The sequence below is a fragment of the Myxine glutinosa genome, chromosome 1 (genome assembly GCF_964187855.1).
Source record: "Myxine glutinosa chromosome 1, kmMyxGlut1.1, whole genome shotgun sequence".
Classification (NCBI taxonomy): Eukaryota; Metazoa; Chordata; class Myxini; order Myxiniformes; family Myxinidae; genus Myxine; species Myxine glutinosa.
In genome coordinates, this window is record NC_136261.1 from 32,202,688 (window position 1) to 32,223,428 (window position 20,741).

The window sequence follows — 20,741 nt, forward strand, 5'->3', positions numbered from 1 at the left end:
GATGACGAATCAGGAATAGTGAATGAGCAAACAAATATCACGGATGGTACACCGGATAGGGAAAATGTAGATGAAACCCCTTTTGCTCAGGTGCTGTGCAGCGCTGCACAAAGATCCATATGAGCGGGGCCTGGGTGCTGTGTAATTAGTACACAAAGAGCCAATTACTAGGGTGCTGAATAAACACAAAGATCCATTTTTTGGAGCTGGTTCTCCCGGTGCTGTGATTTATTCAAAGAACCAAAATCTTGTAAGAATTAAGATATGATTTGTCGACATTATAAATACTTTAATATATGTAACGATTTTTGTAACGATCATCCTGCAGAAGGTCTGCTCGTTCTTTTTCCTTTGAGTCGTAAATTCCTGTTGAATTCTCATTAAAATGCGGAATTAAGTACGCTGTGTGATGATGGAGATCCTTGATGACGAATCAGGAATAGTGAATGAGCAAACAAAATAACGAATGCTGCGGCTAGAGCAGTGGAAGCGATTTTTGAATTGTTCAATGATTATTCGATATTGTTATGACTTATTGTCAATAGGTATACTAAGTGGCCATGAGGTAGCCTGTTGCTATGTACAGTTTTATTCTATTGTTGATTATACCACATAGCTGTGGTGATAAAGGAAATGTTCGTTTAAATAGATGATTATGATAGGACCATGACTATAAAATCATGATGATTATTATGAATGATATCATAGGGTTCAAATGCAGAATGCTGCATGAACTTGGGAAAGAACTTTCAAGCCCTATGGGATAAATTGGGTATTACAAGCGATGGAGTTTCAAAATTTAGCATGATTGAAGGAATTTGACAGTCCCATTTCAGGAGTTTTACGAAATTTATATTGCCAAGAGATTTTGGGTACTATTAAAAGAAAAATGATGAGATATTTTTCCCAAAGAACTTTAATATCTGCCATCCATTTTGGCTGTCTCACGAATGAAGGATGAGTTGCCTTTAGTGGTTGCAAAGAAAATTTGTGGAGACCAGGCAAAATGGGGAAATATGTCAGATATGACCCTAGGACAGGACGGTGATTCATCAATTAACATGAGGTACGAACCAGAGGTGACGGTCAATGGATGGACCTGTCCTGACATCATTGGGGAAAGGGCTTATGCAAGGAGTCATCCAAAATGATTAATTTGATTTATTGATGAATATTGATGAATTAATTGAAATTGAATAATTGATTGAATTATTAATTGATTGAATCTAATTGATTGAATTTAATTGAATAAATTTAACTGAATAAATTTAACTGAATAAATTGAACTGAATAAATTGAATTGAATATATTGATTGTTTGATTGATGAAAATGCGGTCTCAAGAAAGAAGCTTTGATATCTTTGCGAGATATTAACAATGTGGAGACAACCTGGGAAAATTGAGCAAGGTGGTGAGTTTATATACAGATATATATGTGCGGTTACCATTGTGTGATTTCCCCGTCAACAGAGCGGACACCTGAGGATTCACCCATTTCATACTGACCCTCCGGCTCATCTGCAAATACTGATCTGTGAGATTGGATTGTGCAAAAGCCACAGCTGAGGGAGATTCTCTGGAAATCACCGTGTGAACAGGTGGAGAGATCCTTCCTGGAGGTACGAGTGAAGCTTTAGAGGAACAAACTACAACACATCCAACGCTACTTTGATAAAAGGCAGAATGGGAAATGGAGCCTGCAAGAATACACAAGGACAACCAGAGATTCCACAAAAAGGTACTTGTACACATCATATGTACGACCGTTATGGTGCAGAAGCTATAAGGCAGGTCGAGAATTGGTATTTGTGGACAAAGGGACATGATGAGGAGTTTCCAAGAGATGGTACATTTGAGCGAAGTCGATTGGAAAGATTGGAACAAAGATTGAAAGCCAGGAAGAGACAGAATCTAACGGTAGACTGGCTTGCATTCCATCTTTGGGATGGTGAATCCAGACAACGGGAACAGCAAGAACGGATAACGGATCTAGAACTTAAAATAAAAAGGATACAGGATACAGTGGAGGAGACAAATGCACAACTGCCCTCGAAATTAGGAATGAAAGTGACGGTTGTCCCATCTGATTTCCAGTTGTCTCCCCAAAAAGGACGGTACAGAGAATTTTTTCGTGTTTCAGGAGACAACGAGAGATTGCAGTGGCAACTCAGGGATGTAGAGATGCAACCCAGCAATACAAGTGCACAGGTGCACAGACCAGGCAACGACAGAAACCGGTGTTTCAAGTGTGGACGGATGGGACATTGGAAAAGAGGATGTCCGTATACCAAAAGGAAGACAAGTTCATAGGGTAAACCAAGATCAAGGGTACCAGTGCTGACCGATACCTCAGACAATGATTAGGCCTTCATTGCGACAAATCCCAAATGACGATTGGCCTCAACAAATTAGATTACTGGACAAACATGAATAACTGTCGATGATTCTTGGGTCTGAAAAGTTTTCGGAGCAAGAATTATTCATTTTTTCTTTTGCTTGTAAGCAAATTGATAATTAATTGATCAAATGCCGAAATTGGATCTTTTATGTTGGGCACACAATTTTAAATTTACAAAGTTGGAACAATTGCTTTGCAAATTTTAAACCAAGGGACAAGGGTCACATGATGATCAGGTGGGAATTTCGGACTATTGTTCCACACGATTGATAAGTCAGTGGTCGACTGACATGTAAATGGGTGTGTAGTCAAAATTTGGATAAATTATTGTGGGAACTGAAAGGGTAATTTCAATGTGACATCATAGGGGTTTTCTAAGAATAAGCTTTTGGTCCATTTGTGTATTAGCATTTCTAAAATTGAAGGACAAATTTTATGAAATTGAAATAAAATTGACACCCATCTTGATCTGTAAATAATAGTTCCAACGCAAACAAATACGCATAATGCATGTGTGTGTGTATTTTTTGTGTGTCAATGTTAGTGTTTTTTATTGTTTTGTGTATCAATCTTACAAGATTGTTGACACCGACAGTGTGCCTGTCTGGAAATGGATAGTTTTATGTGGATGGGATTGAATATGCAGAGAATCCGTAAAATAAAATAGAAATAAAATTTGATTATGAACATTATCTCTTTTGTCAAGGGAGATGGAATATAAAGATTTGATGTGCTGGGTTATGAGCAGCCATTAATTAAATAGTAAAATTGTGAGTAATTTGGGGATTCCATTTTTGATAGAATTTATATGAGAATAACAGCTATTTATGGATATGAGCTTCATAAAAAGAAATGAGGGAGTACAAAATTATCCAAATTTGGGAGAGGTCTTACACTGACTTCCCAGAATACTCTGCTCATGGATTTATATATATATATATATAAACTTGAATTTTATCAGCATATAAATTGTGCTGCATGTATGGATGTGTATTAGGCATAGATGATATGGGAAAATAGTAAAGAAAATCTTGCTGATTTGAACTATTGTGAGTTTTAAAACGGAATGCATTGTGCATCTTAAACCAAGGGGCAGACATGAACGCGCTGTTACGTTATTTATACTCAGAACGCGCTGTTACGTGTACCTGCAACATATTTGTTAATCTCGCACACCTATATTGGCATACTGGTGTCAGTAGTACTCACTGGGTGCATAGAAATGGATGAGCAACAGTTAAGGGGGTGTAAAAAAAACACTTACTTGGATATTTTCTACAAAAGTAGGGGTTTCAATAAGTGGTACCATACACATGGGATTCATCAAATTAAGTTTTGGAGTTCAAACAAAGTCACTGGTTAACAGATGGGAATGGATAGTAAATAAATTCTTCGATGCTGGGTAAATGAAGTGAGATATTACAAAGACTTATTAGAGCTATTGTTCTTCCTTGCAGCAGTGGGAGAAAATTTAGATCCAACATAATGAATCTATAAATGAATGTGATAGGGATAATATCCTCAATTTGTACTAATTATTTGATTGTGGGTAAAGGAATTAATTAATCGTAGTGGATTGTTAACAAGCAGCCTGAAATGTCCTGAGAGTGTGCATCCATGTAATCAGAAATCCCAGATTTGTTTTTACAAACAACATTTTGGTAGAGATCTTATGTGGACGAATACTTGCTTGGTAGATAAAAACGGTACTGCATGTTGGCAGCCACTTCAGTGGCCATTTAGGCCGAACAAATAGAAAAAAACTGTAATTGAATATGTAATTTACAGATGAGTATTTGGGAAGTAAAAAGGGAATTTATTGATTTGGGAGACATTTTTCGAAGGTTTATTAAAGTGTTGCAATATGACATTTGGCAAGGAAAATTATTGGATGGGAAAATTAGATCTGTTTATAAAATGAGTTTGTTGACCCATTGAAGTTAATTCTTTGAATTGTTGTTTAATTAGCATTTTGAGTTCAAATTGGAAATAGTTTGGTAGAGCTTTGGTTAAAACCTTTGGTTGCAGTGTTTTGGAACAAATTGATAAACCGTAGGAGGTTGATAAGAATATAAACAAATATGGACCTAAAATAGAAAGATTGTTATGATGATATGAATAAATACTGAGATTAAAAGATTAAATCAAGTGATGTTGCAAATGAAACAGTAGAATTAAGATAATGGCATAACGACAATGTTATGAGTTGTGTCAATTACAATATCAGTGAACTCATATCACCACGAGTGACACACTGTTAGGAAAAAGAGGGAAAAGAAAAAGTGGAGAGGAATTATGGTAATAATACATTATGTTTAATTTGTTGGTTTGGAAAAATTGTTGTTGGGAATTAGGTATTCCCGTTTGTGATTGTAATCATATACAATGCTATTCTTAGTTTAGTAATAAAATACATACCTGATTGAATATTATTTGTGTGACGCATATAAATGAATATAACTTTTGTGTTAAGGAAAAACAACAAATTGTTGAATGTGAAACTGTCGGAAGATATACATGATTATGCTGATTTCATGGTAAGATGTACCCTATCTGATCCAGTGTGTGCGGAAAGCAGATTCAGATGTGACTGAGCATAAGGATAAGACGAGATCACATTTTGGAGGGATTGCTAACAGAATTGGGAAGAAGTTCGAGAAAGAAAATTTGTGGCTAAAAAAATGAAGTTAATCGTGGCATACACCCTCTTTCTCAAAGAATGATGAAGACATTCTCCCGTGTAACTTGGAGATGAATGCTTACCTTCACCAAGGAAATTTATGTGACCACTTGCCTGGATCACACTGCAACATATGAAAGAAAGGCGATCACTTACTCTTGTTCGAAGGCTTCGAACATTCACCACATCAGAAGTTGCAGGACAACGACATTTTACCTGCAACCTCTGTGAAATGCGGGGACATATGTTATTACTTCACCAACGTCCGGGGAACCAGCATGGAGCTGCAAAAAACGGCTGTGCCCTTGTCACAACAGCTGTGCACGATTCTGCTGGTTGCTCCTGGTAAGGACCATGAATGACCTGAACACCATGGTCCCAACATCATTGTGGATGCATCCGGCATCCCTGTTCCACATCTTGCTGGCCAATCAACGTCACACCAATACTTGCTGCCCACTCACAATGAGGGAGGAGGCAAGTCGACTACAACTGGGTGAAGGCCTTGTTCAGGAATTACTATGGTTTACAGCAAAAAGTGGCAAGAATGCTACAAGGAGAGCAGGGTCAGTCTATGACTCCGCAATGTTACCACAACAGCAAAATCCTACACGAAGTAGTGCAGGAGCTATGAAGACATTAGGAGAAAATGTTTCATACCAGGATTCAAACACAAGTGATCAGCCCTTCCTTTCAAACAAAGTCAACATTTGTGTGGAGGCAAACGTTTTTTGCCAGATGGTGCAGATGCTTTACAAAACTTGAAAATGAAGTGAAATTGTTGTATCTTGGTGATGGTGAAGTGTTGTTTTGAAAATATATTTGTGATGCAAATGCAATAGATTGAACGATATGGAAGGAGTCAATGACCAACGAAATGTTTTGTGATTCTTGCAGGATGACGGTGTATGCCAAAGGGAATTTGATTACCAAAGTGATTGATTATTTACTTATACTTGTAATGATGTTTACTTGTAGTGATTGATTATTTACTTATACTTGTAATGATGTTTACTTGTAGTGATTGATTGTTTACTTATATTGATGTTTAGATTAATGGTTAATATAAACAAAAAACAAAAAGATGAGGGAATTGTGGAAGTGTAACTCAGTGTAACTTATTAATTGGCACTGGTAACTTATTAATTAACCTGGTAACAAAGCAGATACATTTTACCTGCAAACTATGTGAAAGACGAGTTCGTAAATGAGTGTTAGGAATGTGCCCGAACATGATAATCTCTTGTCCACCTGGTCACAGCCCCTGGCTGAAGCACCCCCCTATCGTTTGGTAAACGGAACTCACAGCAGGAGGGGAGCGAGCTGATGCCAGGACTCGGTGCACGCATGACCTCGGGGCATTAGCGGAGAAAGGATTAACGGTCAGCGAAAAGGGGATTAAGTCCAGTTTGTCCATATAAACGAGAGCAAACGTGGAGTCGAGAGGACTTGCGACCAGGAGCTCTGACCAACGGGAGTGGCGGAGGAACATCAGCCGAACGAGAAGGACCATGCGAAAAGAGTTAATCTCAGCCATTGAATTATGCGGTATTATTTGGTAAATGGAATGAAGTGAATAACCAGTTAATAAACCAGACCTTTTGTAAACCTGTGTCCGGTCATTGGAGTCTTGAGTCTCTCAGATACAAATTCTCCAACAAGACGAAGGACCGAGAGGTGAGGATGCACATAGAGACGGTCACGGTAGCCTTAGAGGACGAACTTGAGGAGACGCACCGGGAAATAAAAGAGGTGAAGCAAAAGTTAGAGGAAGTGGAAGAAGAGGCGAGTGAAATTAAGAAGAGACGGACAGAAACTAAAAGAGAAATCCAGGAGGAGGTGATGGAATATGTGCAAGGTCGGTGCTCAACTCATAATGTGATGCTCACTAACCAAATAAAGAGTTTGCAGGTGGCAAAAGAGGTGCGGAGACGAGGTGCCAAGGTGAGTGGCGAAATATTCGGCAATGTATATGATGTGAGGAAAGCTTCAGTCGGCTTGGGGATTGGTATGGATCCGGGTGTTCGTGAAAGGCCGTTGGTGAAGTGTGCGACAGGTCTGGTGTGCGAAAAAAGAGGTGTGCGAGAATGTCCGACCATGGGGTGTGTGAGGAAAAGGTGCGCGCCGACCAGTGAGTGTGCTGTCAAGAGTGAGTCGGTCATAGCGCGTGTGCGAGGGAGCACATGGAAGCGCGGTGTGGTGAGTGTTACGGAGGAAGTAACGAAAAAGTGTGTGCAAGAGGATGCGCGAGAAAGGTGTGTAACGGACGGGTGCATGGGGAAAGCGCATGCTGTCAAGAGTAAGGGAGAATGCACGCCTGTGGTGAGTGTTACAGAGGATGAGACGGGAGAGTGTGCGCAAGAGGGTGCGTGAGAAAGGTGTGTAACGGACAGGTGCATGGGGAAAGAGTGCGCTGTCGAGAGTAAGGGTGAGTGCATTCTCAAGAGTGGTGGTGAGAGTAGTGAGAGTGACACGGAGCGTGAGTTGGTTATGACAGGTGAGCGAGGATGTACACCTGGAATGGAAGGATGCACACCTGGAATGGTAGAGCGTGTGTGGGAATGCACACTTGAGTTGGTCGTGAGGCACGTGGTTGGGTGTGCGAATGAAAGCACACCTGTAATTGTCACAGAGGAGGTGACCGAGGAAGGGGCGTGAAGAGGTGTGTTGGTGAGGTGTGCGAGCGACGAATGTGTGCCAAGGTGTTCGGTGGGCAGGTATGTGACCAAGTCGGTGAGCGGAATGAGTGTACCGAGGTGTGTAAGGAAAGGTACGAGGAGAATGGGAACAGCTGGAGGTATGAGCAAGAAAGGGGTAGCGTATGCATGTAAGCATGCAGGTGAAGCATCGACGGTAACCGGGTTAGAGGTTAGAACGACTTGTAGCCGAATCGGGCCCTCGGTGCGCGTCGGGCAGCTTCGCGTGCCGCGAGGACCAGCGGGGATCCGAACCACGGCGGTTTCGAAAGAACCGCCGTACGCGATCCACGCTGTGCCTCGCTTGGAACGGCCGCGTCCGGGCTCCACTAGGCGGAGCGGGCAGCCCGATAGGAAGGGTCGTCATGGCGACCACTTTCTATTGAGACGTGCCGGCAGGTCGAGATCGGGACATTGGATGGCTCCACGCCGAGGTGGTGCGTGGGATCTCGGCCCGGGTAAGCCCCCGTCCCTGCCACGAATGCGGGACGTATCCAGCCGCTGGCACAAAACAACCCGTATTCATTGCTCGGCTGCACGAAGCCGAGCTTTAGAAGGGAATTGGCGCACCGAGAGGATGTAATAAGTAGATGGGTGATGAGGATAGTGTTTTGGCCCCGAAATTAGAAAAAAGGCAAAATTTGATGATTGGCAGTAATGATTGGCAGATGATGGGTAGAATTGGCAGTAAATGGAAAATTTTTGAATTGGCTGAAATTTGGTGTGCCAAATTGATAGTGGGACCTCCCCGATGTGGTGGGATGGCAAATCCATCATCCCTCACAGAGTGGGGGGCAAAGGAGCACTAGCTTATGGGGTTGATGGCAGTGAAAACTAGCCCGGGTGGGTTAGGATATCGTGTGTAAGGCCCTAGAAGATGACATTAGGTAACGTTAAGTTTAGTTAGTGACTGATACCTGTAGTGGGGACGCAGGTAGTTTAGTGTGGATGATAATGACGTGGGAGCGCAATAGTTTAAAGGGACGACTGGGAAGCACAAGTTTCAGAGGGGAGTAGTTAGCTGAGATGATGCCGTGTGTTTGAAGATTGAACAGGTGTGATTGAACAGGTGTGATTGCACAGGTGTGCAACTGAACAGGTGTGTGGAGCAGTGTATGAGGGAGTAGTGGTGATTGCATGTTGTGTTGACCAAATGGTCCAGGAAGAAAGGAGGGTGCAGGTGGCACCAGGTGTGAGGGCACAGGTGTGCAACAACAGGTGTATGTGGCTGTGTGGAATAAATGGTAGTGTGGAATATCTGGAGTATTGGAATGGATGGTCGTGGAGTGAGTATGGTGGAAATTGTGGAGTGGATGGTGCGAAGGTGTGAATGGGGGAAGAGTGGACCCCCATCACGGATACCCGGGGCGGGTAGTGTAAGTGTTAGGTAGAGGGTACAGGTAAATTGTGGTTGGATATTGGCATCTGTGGTGCGGGTGAAAGAATGGTCTTTGGATGGGTGCATTAGTGTTGTGGAAATGGCTGGGCGTGTAGCCTGTTAGTGTGTGTAGTTGGTTGGGCGCTCCACCACTGTGAGGATGTCGGCCAGGTGAGGCCGCAGGTGGGCTCTGGGAGCCGGTAGTAGTTGTTGTGGATGGGGCCCGAGGATCGGGAGGACGGACCCAGGTAGCCCAGTGCCAGAGGGCACCAAGGGGTGACAGAACCAGGAGGGGTCTTCCCCAGTTAGTTAGGTTAGGGTGAGGAGCTAGGTAAGCTCGGGTGGCAACTACAGTGGTGGAGGTGTGCAGGTGGGTAGACCTGCTGGGAGAGCTACACGTCGCAGCCCAGAAATTGTGCGAGGGCACCGGGAGATGAATCGGGGGAGTGAGACCCCAAATTGAGAAGCACCACAGTTTGGGCAATGGGAATTGGTTTTTAGAACCCATAGTGTAAGTTGGCCAATGGATTGGCAGGGAGAGACCCCGGGTAGTGTAAAGTGTGTTAAAGTCATTTAGAGGATAGTTAGGATTGAAGTCTCCTCACACCATCTGCATCCACTCACCTGAGGTGACAGGTACTCCACACCATGCCATGTTTTGATTATTTTTTACTGTGCAAATGTTTGGATTGTGAGACGCATCATGACGTGGGTGTGACATTGTGCGTAATTCCATCTCTCCCTCCTTATGAGGATTGATGACGAATTGGGTGATGGCAAATTTTGAAGTAGAGGGATTGTGGAGACGAATTTGGTATAGGAGAAATATGGGGAAGACGTGACAGTAGTGACGAATTTGTAAATGGGTAGATTTTGTAAATATGGGGTAAGGGCAAGGGTAGTGTAGGTGACAGGGGGGTGACGTACGGTAGGGACGAGCTTTCTCACTTCGCCCTCCGTAAGCATTTCGCCTTGCATTGCCTTATTGACGTGTACCCTTGTGACCTTACCCCTCGCTCAATTGTCTTCCCCCCTTTTGTCTCCCACTTGAGGACCTGTGCGCCATTGGGTGCCGAGGGGAGCGTGCGTGAGGTGGCCATTGTGCGCACGAGATTCCCAGAACCAGCATGCATTGCGTTGATGTACCACTTTATGGACCGCTGTTCTGCGGCCAAGTACCACTTGATGGACCCCAGGTTCTGGGGCAGGGCACCTCTGTTGGAGACTGGCCATAGTGGCCAGGGAATCTTGCTTGCGGACCTCGGTAAGGTGGCACCTATGCCAAACAGGTGGACCACCCTTAGTTGGCCCCTGAGGCCCTAAATAAAAACGAACACAAGTTGTGCTGTTTATTATTTCCAAGTAGGCCGCATGAAGCCAGAAGACGTTGGGAAGAACATCGGCCCAGCAGAGAAAGAGAAGACCACCACCAGTTGTTTTGTTGTGTTTATTATGAACCGTGGTGACTGTGCACCGAGAGGTGCTTTTTTGGTGCTTTTGGTGCTTTTGGGTGCTTTGGTGGTATTGGTACTGGTGCATCGATGCAATGCGTGCTGTCTCCTCCCTCCCAACAGGAATTTCTTTTTCTTGTTCCCTAAAAAGAGAAAAAAAAAACACAGGTCCTGGGTTGCGTTGTAAATAAGAAATCACGTCATTGTAAATAATGCTCCCCACCGTAAATGTATAGTTTGAGAATAATTCCGTAATTTGGTTTGCTGTGGGCTTGAGTCTGTTAGACAGGGTGCAATGCAATAGGGGGACATACTTATTTGTGTTTTAAGATTGTCACACTCAGGGTCAGGTTAATTGTAGAGGGAATTACACCTACGTGTCACACTAAGTTAAAGTTTTGTAGGCCCGAGCACGGGCCTGAAGAAAGGAGGGTGCAGTGTAACGGTTTTGAGAAGTGTAACGAATTTGAGAAGTGTAACGGTTTTTGAGAAGTGTAACAATTTTGGAGGAAGTGTAACGAATGTGAAAAGTATGGTTTTGTTGTGTGTAACACCCTCGTAATGTAAATAATGGTCGCAGCCGTCCTCCTAGTTAATTCCATGAAACTTACACGCAGGCCACGATATATCTTTTTAAATAGTGTATTTCCTTATTCTATGTAGGCTAAATATGTGTTTCCCACTAGATTGACTCTGCATTGTATCAAACGAAATAAGCGTAGGCCCTTCCAATTTCCCCAATCATCTCCGCTCTCCAAAGTTCCTTTCAAAAGCGGTGCGAGTGGTGTTCAATCCCGCAAGCCGCCATTGCCCATGTGCTAATCTCGGAGAAGAGGGGGGTAGGAGCCGCCAGCTCACAGGCGTGGCACGTCGTCATGATCAAAGGAGGAATCGGACAGCCCTAACAGCCAACCAGCACCGCGGTTAGCGACCCGGTAGGCGTGCCCTCGCAGCCGGCGGCTTGATTCCGCCCCGAGTGATAAAAGCGACTGGAAGGGACTGCTTCGAGAGATGAGCGAAGAGGTGAGATACGAGAGGAGCGGTGAGCGGTGAGATGCGAGACGCTCCAAGCCAAAGAGAAGAGGTACTCGGAGAGGAAACCAGCTTTGGAGAGACGCGCTGAAAGGAGGGAGACGGCTCCACCAGAAGGAGAGGAGCAGGTGTGACCGAGCCAGCGTGTGACGTCTACAGCATCGGCAGCGGATACGCGACGGAGGGTTTTCCCGCCAAAAACGCGAGGAATTGAGAGCTGCTGCCTCCGACCCTGCCTCCCTCTCCAGCAATCCACCTCAAGCCATACCTGCCTGCAATATCCCCCGTGTAAGTGTGAACGTCGTCTGTCCTAATCGTTGTCTTGGGGTTAAGTAAATTGAATAGCATAAGCTAACGATGCACTGTGTGACTGCTTCTTCCATCCATTGCTGTAAATAATTTTGGTCGCTCTTTCTTTTTGCTTGTGTGTGTATAATAAATCTGTTATTCCTCCGTACTCTGTCTTCTTCTCTTTTTCCTTCTCTTTCGGTCACTTTAGAGGTTTCCCAATTGAATATCTGTGGTGCGATCTGGTCAACGTCGGGTGGAATCGGGCCAATTGGGGATCCTGTAACGGTCGCGGTTGGACCATCCGCTCGGCCCATCATAACATCTAAACCACGATACGTAACAATATATATATATATATATATATATATACATATATATAATAAATATATATTGTTACGGTTTTCCGCCACCCTTCCTGTCCTTACCAAGGGGAGGTTAAGCCCCTTGTTCTTCTTGGGTCGGTGCAACCGAGACTTGAGACGCCCCTCCCGGGCAAACGCAAGGTAGGGTTTCGGGACAAGTCTCGCACGTACCTAAATACCTGCGCCGCCGCGGAAGCGGGGAATCAAGCCTCGCATGAGCCATGTGCAATTTGGGTACACCGAGCGGATTGCGTACTTCATGGTCCATGCAGTTACCGTTGGTATTGGAACCCGATTAGAGCGGTTCTATTCGTACCACGCTTAGTCAATGATGGAAGGGACGAGACGGTCGAATAAAGGAGGATCACAGGTTTAATTATTATTTACACAAGTATGTACAAGTCGGTAGAAAGCAGAGAGACACAGAGCAGCCTTAAGCAGGCTTATATTAACCACAGACACGGGCCCGATCACACTCACAAAGGGGAAATGCAGGTAGAATGGTGTTCCTCGCTGAACAGTCGTCCAGGAACGGCCCCGCCCGGCGTGGCTTTCCCCAGTCACAGCAGGTCCGTTGATGAAGGTGTGGAAGTATAGATCTTTACTTGTAATTGGTTGAGATTGGTGAGTGAACAGGTGGCTCAGAGAATGTCAGGAATTTGGACCTCGGAAACACGAAGATAAGCAAAACCTGGAAATCTCTTGTTCACCTTGTCACGGCCCCAGGCTAGAGCACATTCCTAGGCTTTCACTATTGTGAAACAAATGTAGGGTTGGAGGATATCCCAGCAGGAGGGGATGGTTGTCAACGCCTGGGGGGGGGGCGGGGGGGGCGAGCTGGTGCCGGTGAGGCGAGCGTGGATGACCGAGTAACGTTTGCGGAGAAGGGATTAAGATTAGCGCAGAGAGGATTAAGATTGCTGTGCCCATAAAAACGTGAACATTTCTTGGACTTGTCAGACTTGTCACCAGAAGCTTTGACCTACGGAACGGAACGGAACCCTGTGAACAGCGCTGCGCAGAGGACCGGCCAACGAAGAAGAACCATCGACTTGAATTCGTTTAGTTATTATAGTTCCTTATTATTTTGAAACAAGTGACTTATTAATTATAATAAATCCTTATTTGTAAAAACTGTCTCAGTCATTGGAGTCTCCTGAGTCTTCTCAACATTCTCCTACAATTTGGTGGCTACCGTACAGGGATCAATTGGACACATCGACAAGATCTTTCTAAAAGGTAAGCGTGGTCTTGTAGATTGGTCCATTATGATATACGAACCTATGTTTAGTTATTTTGTATATATATGGAGGAGGTGGTGTCTGGGCGTCTCCACAATGCACTATTGGTGCACGAAAGCCCTCAGAAGGAAGATACAGATGAGACCCTTTGGCTCCGGTGCTGTGTAATTAGTACACAAAGATCCATTTGAGTTGGTCTAGGGTGCTGTGTAAAACACCATAAAGAACCATTTTTTGAGCTGGACTCCCGGTGCTGTGGACTTATTTACACAAAGAACCATTTCTGTACGATTTTTATAATTTTTTTTGGTCGACCTTGTATATAATAAGATATGTAACGATTTAACGATGTAACGTTGTCCGAGGTAACGTCCTACAAAATGTCTGCTCGTTCCTTTTTGAGTCGTAATCCTGTTGAATTCTCATTACAATGCGGAATTTAATATGCTGTGTAGTGATAGAGATCCTTGATGGCGAATCAGGAATAGTGAATGAGCGAACAAAGTCACGGATGGGACATCGACAAACGATTTTTAGCTATTATTCGTGTTTTTAACGATTTCTGTAAATACGTTTTTTTTCTGCGCTGTTTAATAAATGCGCCAGTTACTGGGAGCAAATCGACCCATGAGTGCACCATGGGACGATTTGTTTGTGTAAGGCTCGTACACTCGTACACCCGTTTACACTTGTACACTCGTTCGCACACTCGTACACTTGTTTAGCACTTGCAACGTACCTTTGAGTTGCCCGCCCAAATGGTAGAGGACTCGCTTGTCGTGCGAGAGGCGGCGGGAAATCGAAATATATATATATATATTTTTTCTCTCCTTCCAATTTGTGGTATCGCGACAAAACAGCTTATATCTTTGGAACGGCTAGTTGGATTTATACAAATTAAACGAAATTGTGTAGGACGAAAACCGTGGGTCCAAGGTAAGAAAAAAAAAAAAGGGTGGAGGAGGGGAAAAATATTTTCCCGCCAATTTTTCCCGCCATTTCTTATAACACCTAAAACTTGTTCAATTAGCATATAAATTAATGACAGACAACGCCATCTGATGCCGGTCCAGAATTATTATGAAAGATGGCGATTGGATGAAAATTGCATACCGACGCCCCCAGGGTAAAATCGACATTTTTTCCCTCATTGTCCCTCATTGTCCCTCATTGTCCCTCAATCAGGGATTGGATTACTGGTGCGATACCCACATCGACCTCGTGCCGTAATTTATATTGTCTCACGTTTGGGAGGGGCAACCCCGGGTTTCACTGGTATTACCAAAGGTTCGGCATCTCGATTTCGACCGACATCATTCTCATGTTTGGTCCACAAATCGGCCGGAACCTCCTTTAAAATGTCATCGGACTCGCCCGGGGTCCTGGATACCACTCTCACGAAATGGGTGCCCTTAGGGGACAGGTCTACCTCTTCGAACTCCCCTTCTCTCTTTTGTGTCTTAAGGTTAATCACATACCCTTCGCCGCTGCCGAGCGATCTCACTGTCAAATGGCCCACCTTCCAATAGCCATGGATCGGAGTTTCTTGTAAGCATCCCATCATCCAGCCTAAACTTTCCGGCGGCCACCCTTGGGCGGTGGTGAGGATGACATGAGCGGCTACTCCTGCGGGGTATTGGGACAGCGCACGCTGATCCGCAGATAGGGCTACCTCGACGCCTATCCCCTCACGACCGATCCATATTCGTGATAAGTGTAGGGTCGAACGTTTACCTAGCGATTCCTTAACCTTCTCTCGGTATTCTTCATCCTTGCCCCTGGCATCTTAATAAGCCGTGCAGTGGGGTGGGTCGTCCTTTATATCTGTTGTAATTCGGTGTAGTCGTAGCCAATCTCGCAACTCCTGGTCCTTGGAACACACAGTGGCTACGATGTGTGTCCAAGTGGCCAAAGCCCCTTGGTCCAGGCTCCACCAATATGCGGTGGGGCCGGGGCGAGACAATGCCGTCATTAACAGGTCGCATTTGGATTCTGTGACATCGACAAAAACTCCCTGCTCTGTGCATGAAATTTGGCAGCCCAAACGGCAAAGTAAATCCCATCCCAACAAGTTTGGCGGGGCGGTGGTGGTCATTAAGAAAGCATGCTTGGCCTCTAGCGGGCCGCACACCACTCTGACCTCCTCTGAAATAGGAAGCGCTTGGGGCAAGCCCGAAACGCCCATTATTTGAACGTTTCTATGTGAGGGGCGCAAGGATGGTAATTGCCCCTCGTTAATAGTACTGTGGGTCGCCCCCGTATCAACAAGAAAATCTAGTTGTCGTCAGTCTACGTCCAGAGTCAAGGTCGGCTCCTCTGTCGGTGTCATAGTCAAAAGGGGGCATTCTTTGGGCGACCCGCTGTCATCCCGTCAATAGGCTACTTGATTGCCCTGCTGCGGGGGGCCCTTACGGAACTTTCGACAGTCGCGTTTCCAATGTCCCATCTGTCCGCAAAGAAAGCACGCCCCTTGCGGAATCGGTGGAGCTGAGGGTGTGGGGTGTCCGCTGTTGTTACGCGGACCCTGTCGTCTCAGACGCCGAGCTGGCTGTTGGTTCTGCTGTCCCCATTGTGGTGGCCAGGTCCCATTCGTCCCATCATGATTCCAATAATTTGGGGGAGACCCATAGCTTTGGGGAGTGGGTCCCTGTGGGTACAAGTTTTGGGGAGGGGGCCGCTGTGTGTTCCAATTTTGGGGAGGGGGCCCCTGTGTCCGCATGTCGACTTGTCCATTGTCGTTGTCGTCAAAGTCATTTTCGTTTTCGTTGTCGCAGCCCCATTCTTCTTTGGGATCTGCCCTGGTGTTCCAATTCTGGGCACGTACATGATCTCGATTTCCCTTCTTATTGTGATTGAGTTGGGCCCGTTTTTCCTGGACTAACATTTGCAGTATGTCCTCTTTTACATCAGCCTTCTTATCGTCACAGTCGCTACATTGTTCGTCTGCCTCGCATAATTGGTCAGTCGGGGTATTCCTCCACCCAATCAAGGCTAATTGCATGCGCTTCTCAATTGCGGGTCTCATTCCTTCTACCATTAAGTTGTTCACTACAGCGCGGGGGAGATCTTGTGCCCGTGCCTGGCCCAGTCCTCCCCACTTTAACACTGCCCTCTCTACTCGTTCTCGCCAGTCCATCGCTGCTTCGCCTTGTTTCTGTTTTAGGGCGTATATCTTGTTCCAATCGGGCCCCGTGGCTGGCATCAAAGCGGTGTGTACCCCAGCCAGCAGTTGGGTGACAGCAGCGGGCCATACGTCAGGTGCTTGGTGCGGGTTTGGTTCCACATTTGGCCATTCTGCGTGTACTTTCGCATGTTCCCATATCCGCGCGGGCAATATAGCTTTTCCCATATGACAGACATCCCGCCAATCCGAGCCTGAACTTTCTATCCACATTCGCATAAATTCGGGCACTTGACTTGGCTGGTTTATCAGCAAGGTCTTTACTCGTTGTTGCATAGCAGTCAAATCTGATTCTCTCCATGGTACCCTAACCTGAACGGGTCATGGTCGGCCTCCGTTAATCCCTGGCTCCCCTGGCTCAAAACCTAAGTGTTTCAAAGGGAACATCCCGGTCATAGTCTGTGGGGCCTCACTCTCGGTAACCCCTACCAGTGAGGGGTATAGTCCTCCTGGTCCTATCGGTGGCGGGAACCCTGATGTGTCCGTCCCGCTGTCTGCCCCGTTAGCCCCTTGTCCTCTGAACGGGTTACCCGGGCTAAGGTGATCCTGGGGAGCGGCTGGTCTAAATCTCTGGGGGCCTAACCCCTGGGGTAACTGTGGTGGGGGTAGGGAGGGTGGTGCCTGGGGCCCAGGGACAGCGCTCAGGTCTTGGGAGGGTAGGGGTCTGGTAACTACCTCTCCTCCCGCGGGGTCTTGATCCGGATCCTGAACCAGCGGCATCAGTCGCTGGTTCGCTTGCTTGACTATTTCCTTAATTGTTTTATCCAGAAGGAGCTGCGCTCCAATGCGATTCGAAAGAATTGACGCGACCAAAGACGGAATTCGTCCGAGTTGCTTATATTGAAAAAAAACAGCTCAGGTATTCTGACAAAAGCCCGTTTATCGGGCAGCAATATATATACACATTTATGTCGGGAAGTTTGCCCAGCAAAAGCTATACCGGGCATGCCCGGGTGTCAAGGGCGAGCCTTGGAAAGGCGAGTCTGGACCTGCCCGGGCGTGTTTGGCTGCGGCCTGGCAAGTCGAGGCTGGGCGTGCCCGGGCGCTCTGGACGAGCACTGGAAAGGCGAGAGCGGGCATGCCCGGGAAAGACGAGACCGGGCGTGCCCGGGAGGTTCGGGCGTGCCCGGGAACAGAGAGTCCGGGCATGCCCGGGAGAGGCACGTCTGGCCATGTTCTGGCCGGTGCAAGGCGATTGTGTGCATCCAGCGGTAACCGCTACACACGCCCCTCCAGAATCGACCTGCACCGGCAGGGTCAATTTAAGGGGGGTCCAGATGACCCGGCCGAAGCGACCCCTGGAGGGTCGTGGGGAGGGGTCTGACGTGGTGGTGGGTGGTCGAGCGGGGGGAACTGTGGATGGGGGGCGGCCTCGCCATGGAGGAAGGGCCAACCGTGGTGGTCGGTCGACGTCCATGTGCGCCGGTTTGAGGCGGTCCACAGAAATCCGGTCCGGCTGGCCGCCGAAGTCGACGATGAAAGACTTGTCGCCCCGTCGCAGGACCCGGAAGGGCACGTCGTACGGCGGCCGGAGTGGCCCCCGGTGCGCGTCATGACGCACAAAGACGTACTCCGCTGTGCGAAGCGCCGGGGGGATGTAGGACTGGGGGCCACCGTGGTGGGACGTCGGCACGGGGGCAAATCGTCGGGCGGCCTCCTGGAGGTCCGAGCACTGGCGAGCGGCGGACCAGGGACTGGTAGCATCGGGCACGAATTCACCCGGGACGCGGAGCGGCTGGCCGTAGACGAGCTCGGCGGCGGACGCCTGGAGGTCTTCCTTGGGGGCCGTGCGAAGGCCCAAAAGGACCCACGGCAGCCGGTCGGCCCAACCGTCGTCCTGAAGGCCGGCCATGAGTGCGGCCTTCATGGAGCGGTGAAACCGCTCGCACAACCCGTTGGCTAGGGGGTGGTAGGCTGTGGTGCGGTGCAGCGTGACCCCCAATGAACGGGCGACCGCGCCCCAAAGCTCAGAGGTGAACTGTGGGTCGCGGTCGGACGAGACGTCCGCTGGTGCGCCGAAGCGCGCGACCCAGGTGGCGATGAACGCCTGCGCCACGTCGGCGGTGGTGGTGGAGGTGAGGGGCACGGCCTCCGGCCACCTGGTGGTCCTGTCCACCATGGTGAGCAGGTTGGTGAACCCCCGCGAGGGGGGCAGGGGACCCACCAGGTCCACGTGGACGTGGTCGAAACGCCGTTCAGGCACGGCAAAAGGTGCCAGCGGGGCCTGGGTGTAGCGGTGGACCTTGACCCGCTGGCAGGCCATGCAGGCGTTGGCCCAGTTGCGGATGTTTCGTCGAAGGCCGTGCCAGACGAAACGCGCCGACACCAGCTTCTGAGAAGCTTTCCGGCACGGGTGAGAAAGGCCGTGGATGGAGGCGAAGATGCGGCGCTGCCAGGAAACGGGCATGATGGGGCGAGGCTGGCCCTGGGAGACGTCGCAGAGCAGGACGGTGCCCGCGAAGGGAATGTCGGCCAGGCGGAGGCCCGTGTCCGCCGCACGGAGTGCCTGCACCGAGGCGTCGGTGGTCTGGTCGGCCGCCATGAGCGCGAAGTCCACGCCGAGGTGGACCGAGTTCGCGCTGGCCCGAGAAAGACAGTCGGCCACGGCGTTGTCTTTGCCGGCGACGTGCCGGATGACCGTGGTGAACTCCGACACGGCGGAGAGGTGGCGCTGCTGGCGGGCCGACCACGGCTCCGTGACCTTAGCCATTGCGTAGACCAACGGCTTGTGGTCGACGAAAGCCGTGAACGGGCGGCCCTCCAGGAGGTGTCGGAAATGGCGAATGGCCAGGAATAGCCCGAGCAGCTCGCGGTCGAACGTGCTGTAGTTTAACTCGTTCGGCCGGGGTTGCCGGCTGAAAAAAGCGAGTGGCTGCCAAACCCCATCCACCCATTGCTCATGGACGGCGCCCACCGCGTAGTTGGAGGCGTCCGTAGTGAGGGTGATGGGCGCGTTGAGCACCGGGTGAGCCAGCAGCGTTGCGTCGGCGAGGGCCCGTTTGGCGCTGGCGAAGGCCGCGTCCATGGCCGCGGACCAAACAATGTCATGCTTGGCCGGCTTGCCCCAGAGGGCCTCGTAAAGGGGCCGCATGAGCTGAGCAGTGCGGGGCACGAATCGGTGATAAAAAATCACCATGCCGAGGAACTCTTGGAGGGCCTTGATGGAACGGGGACGCGGGAACGTGGTGATGGCCTCGACCTTGGTCGGCAGCGGCACGGCCCCGGTCTTGGTGATGCGGTGGCCCAAAAAGTCAACGGTCGTCGCGCCGAAGTGGCATTTGACCGGGTTGACAATTAAGCCGTGCTCGCTGAGGCGACCGAACAGTGTTCGGAGGTGGAGGAGGTGCTCGGCGCGGGACGTGCTGGCGATGAGGATATCGTCCAGATAGACGAAAATAAATGGCAGGTCGCGCAGCACGCCGTCCATCAAGCGCTGGAACGCCTGGGCCGCGTTCTTGAGGCCAAACGGCATCCGCAAAAATTCGAACAGGCCGAACGGCGTGATGACGGCCGTCTTCGGGACGTCGGCCGCCCGGACAGGTACCTGGTGGTAGCCCCGTATCAGGTCAATTTTCGAAAAGATGACCCGTCCTGCCAAACGGGCGGAAAAGTCCTGAATATGCGGGATCGGGTACCTGTCGTGGGTGGTAGCGTCGTTGAGACGGCGGTAGTCGCCACACGGGCGCCATCCACCCCCCGGCTTCGGCACGATGTGCAGTGGCGAGGCCCACGCGCTATCGGAGCGCCGCACGATGCCGAGGTGCTCCAACGCGTCGAACTCGGCCTTCGCCATGGCGAGCTTGGCCCGGTCGAGGCGGCGGGCCCTGGCGTAGACCGGCGGGCCCGTAGTGGGTATGTGGTGCTCGATCCCGTGCCGCACCGCGACGGCCGAAAACGTCGGCCGCGTGAGGGCTGGGAATTCCGCGAGCAGGCGAGCGAACTCGTTCGCTGCCGGGAGGGCGCACGCCAGTTCGGTCGGCGCGGAGCTGCTCATTGTGCACGCCAGGGAGCTGAAGGTCTCAGCGTGGACA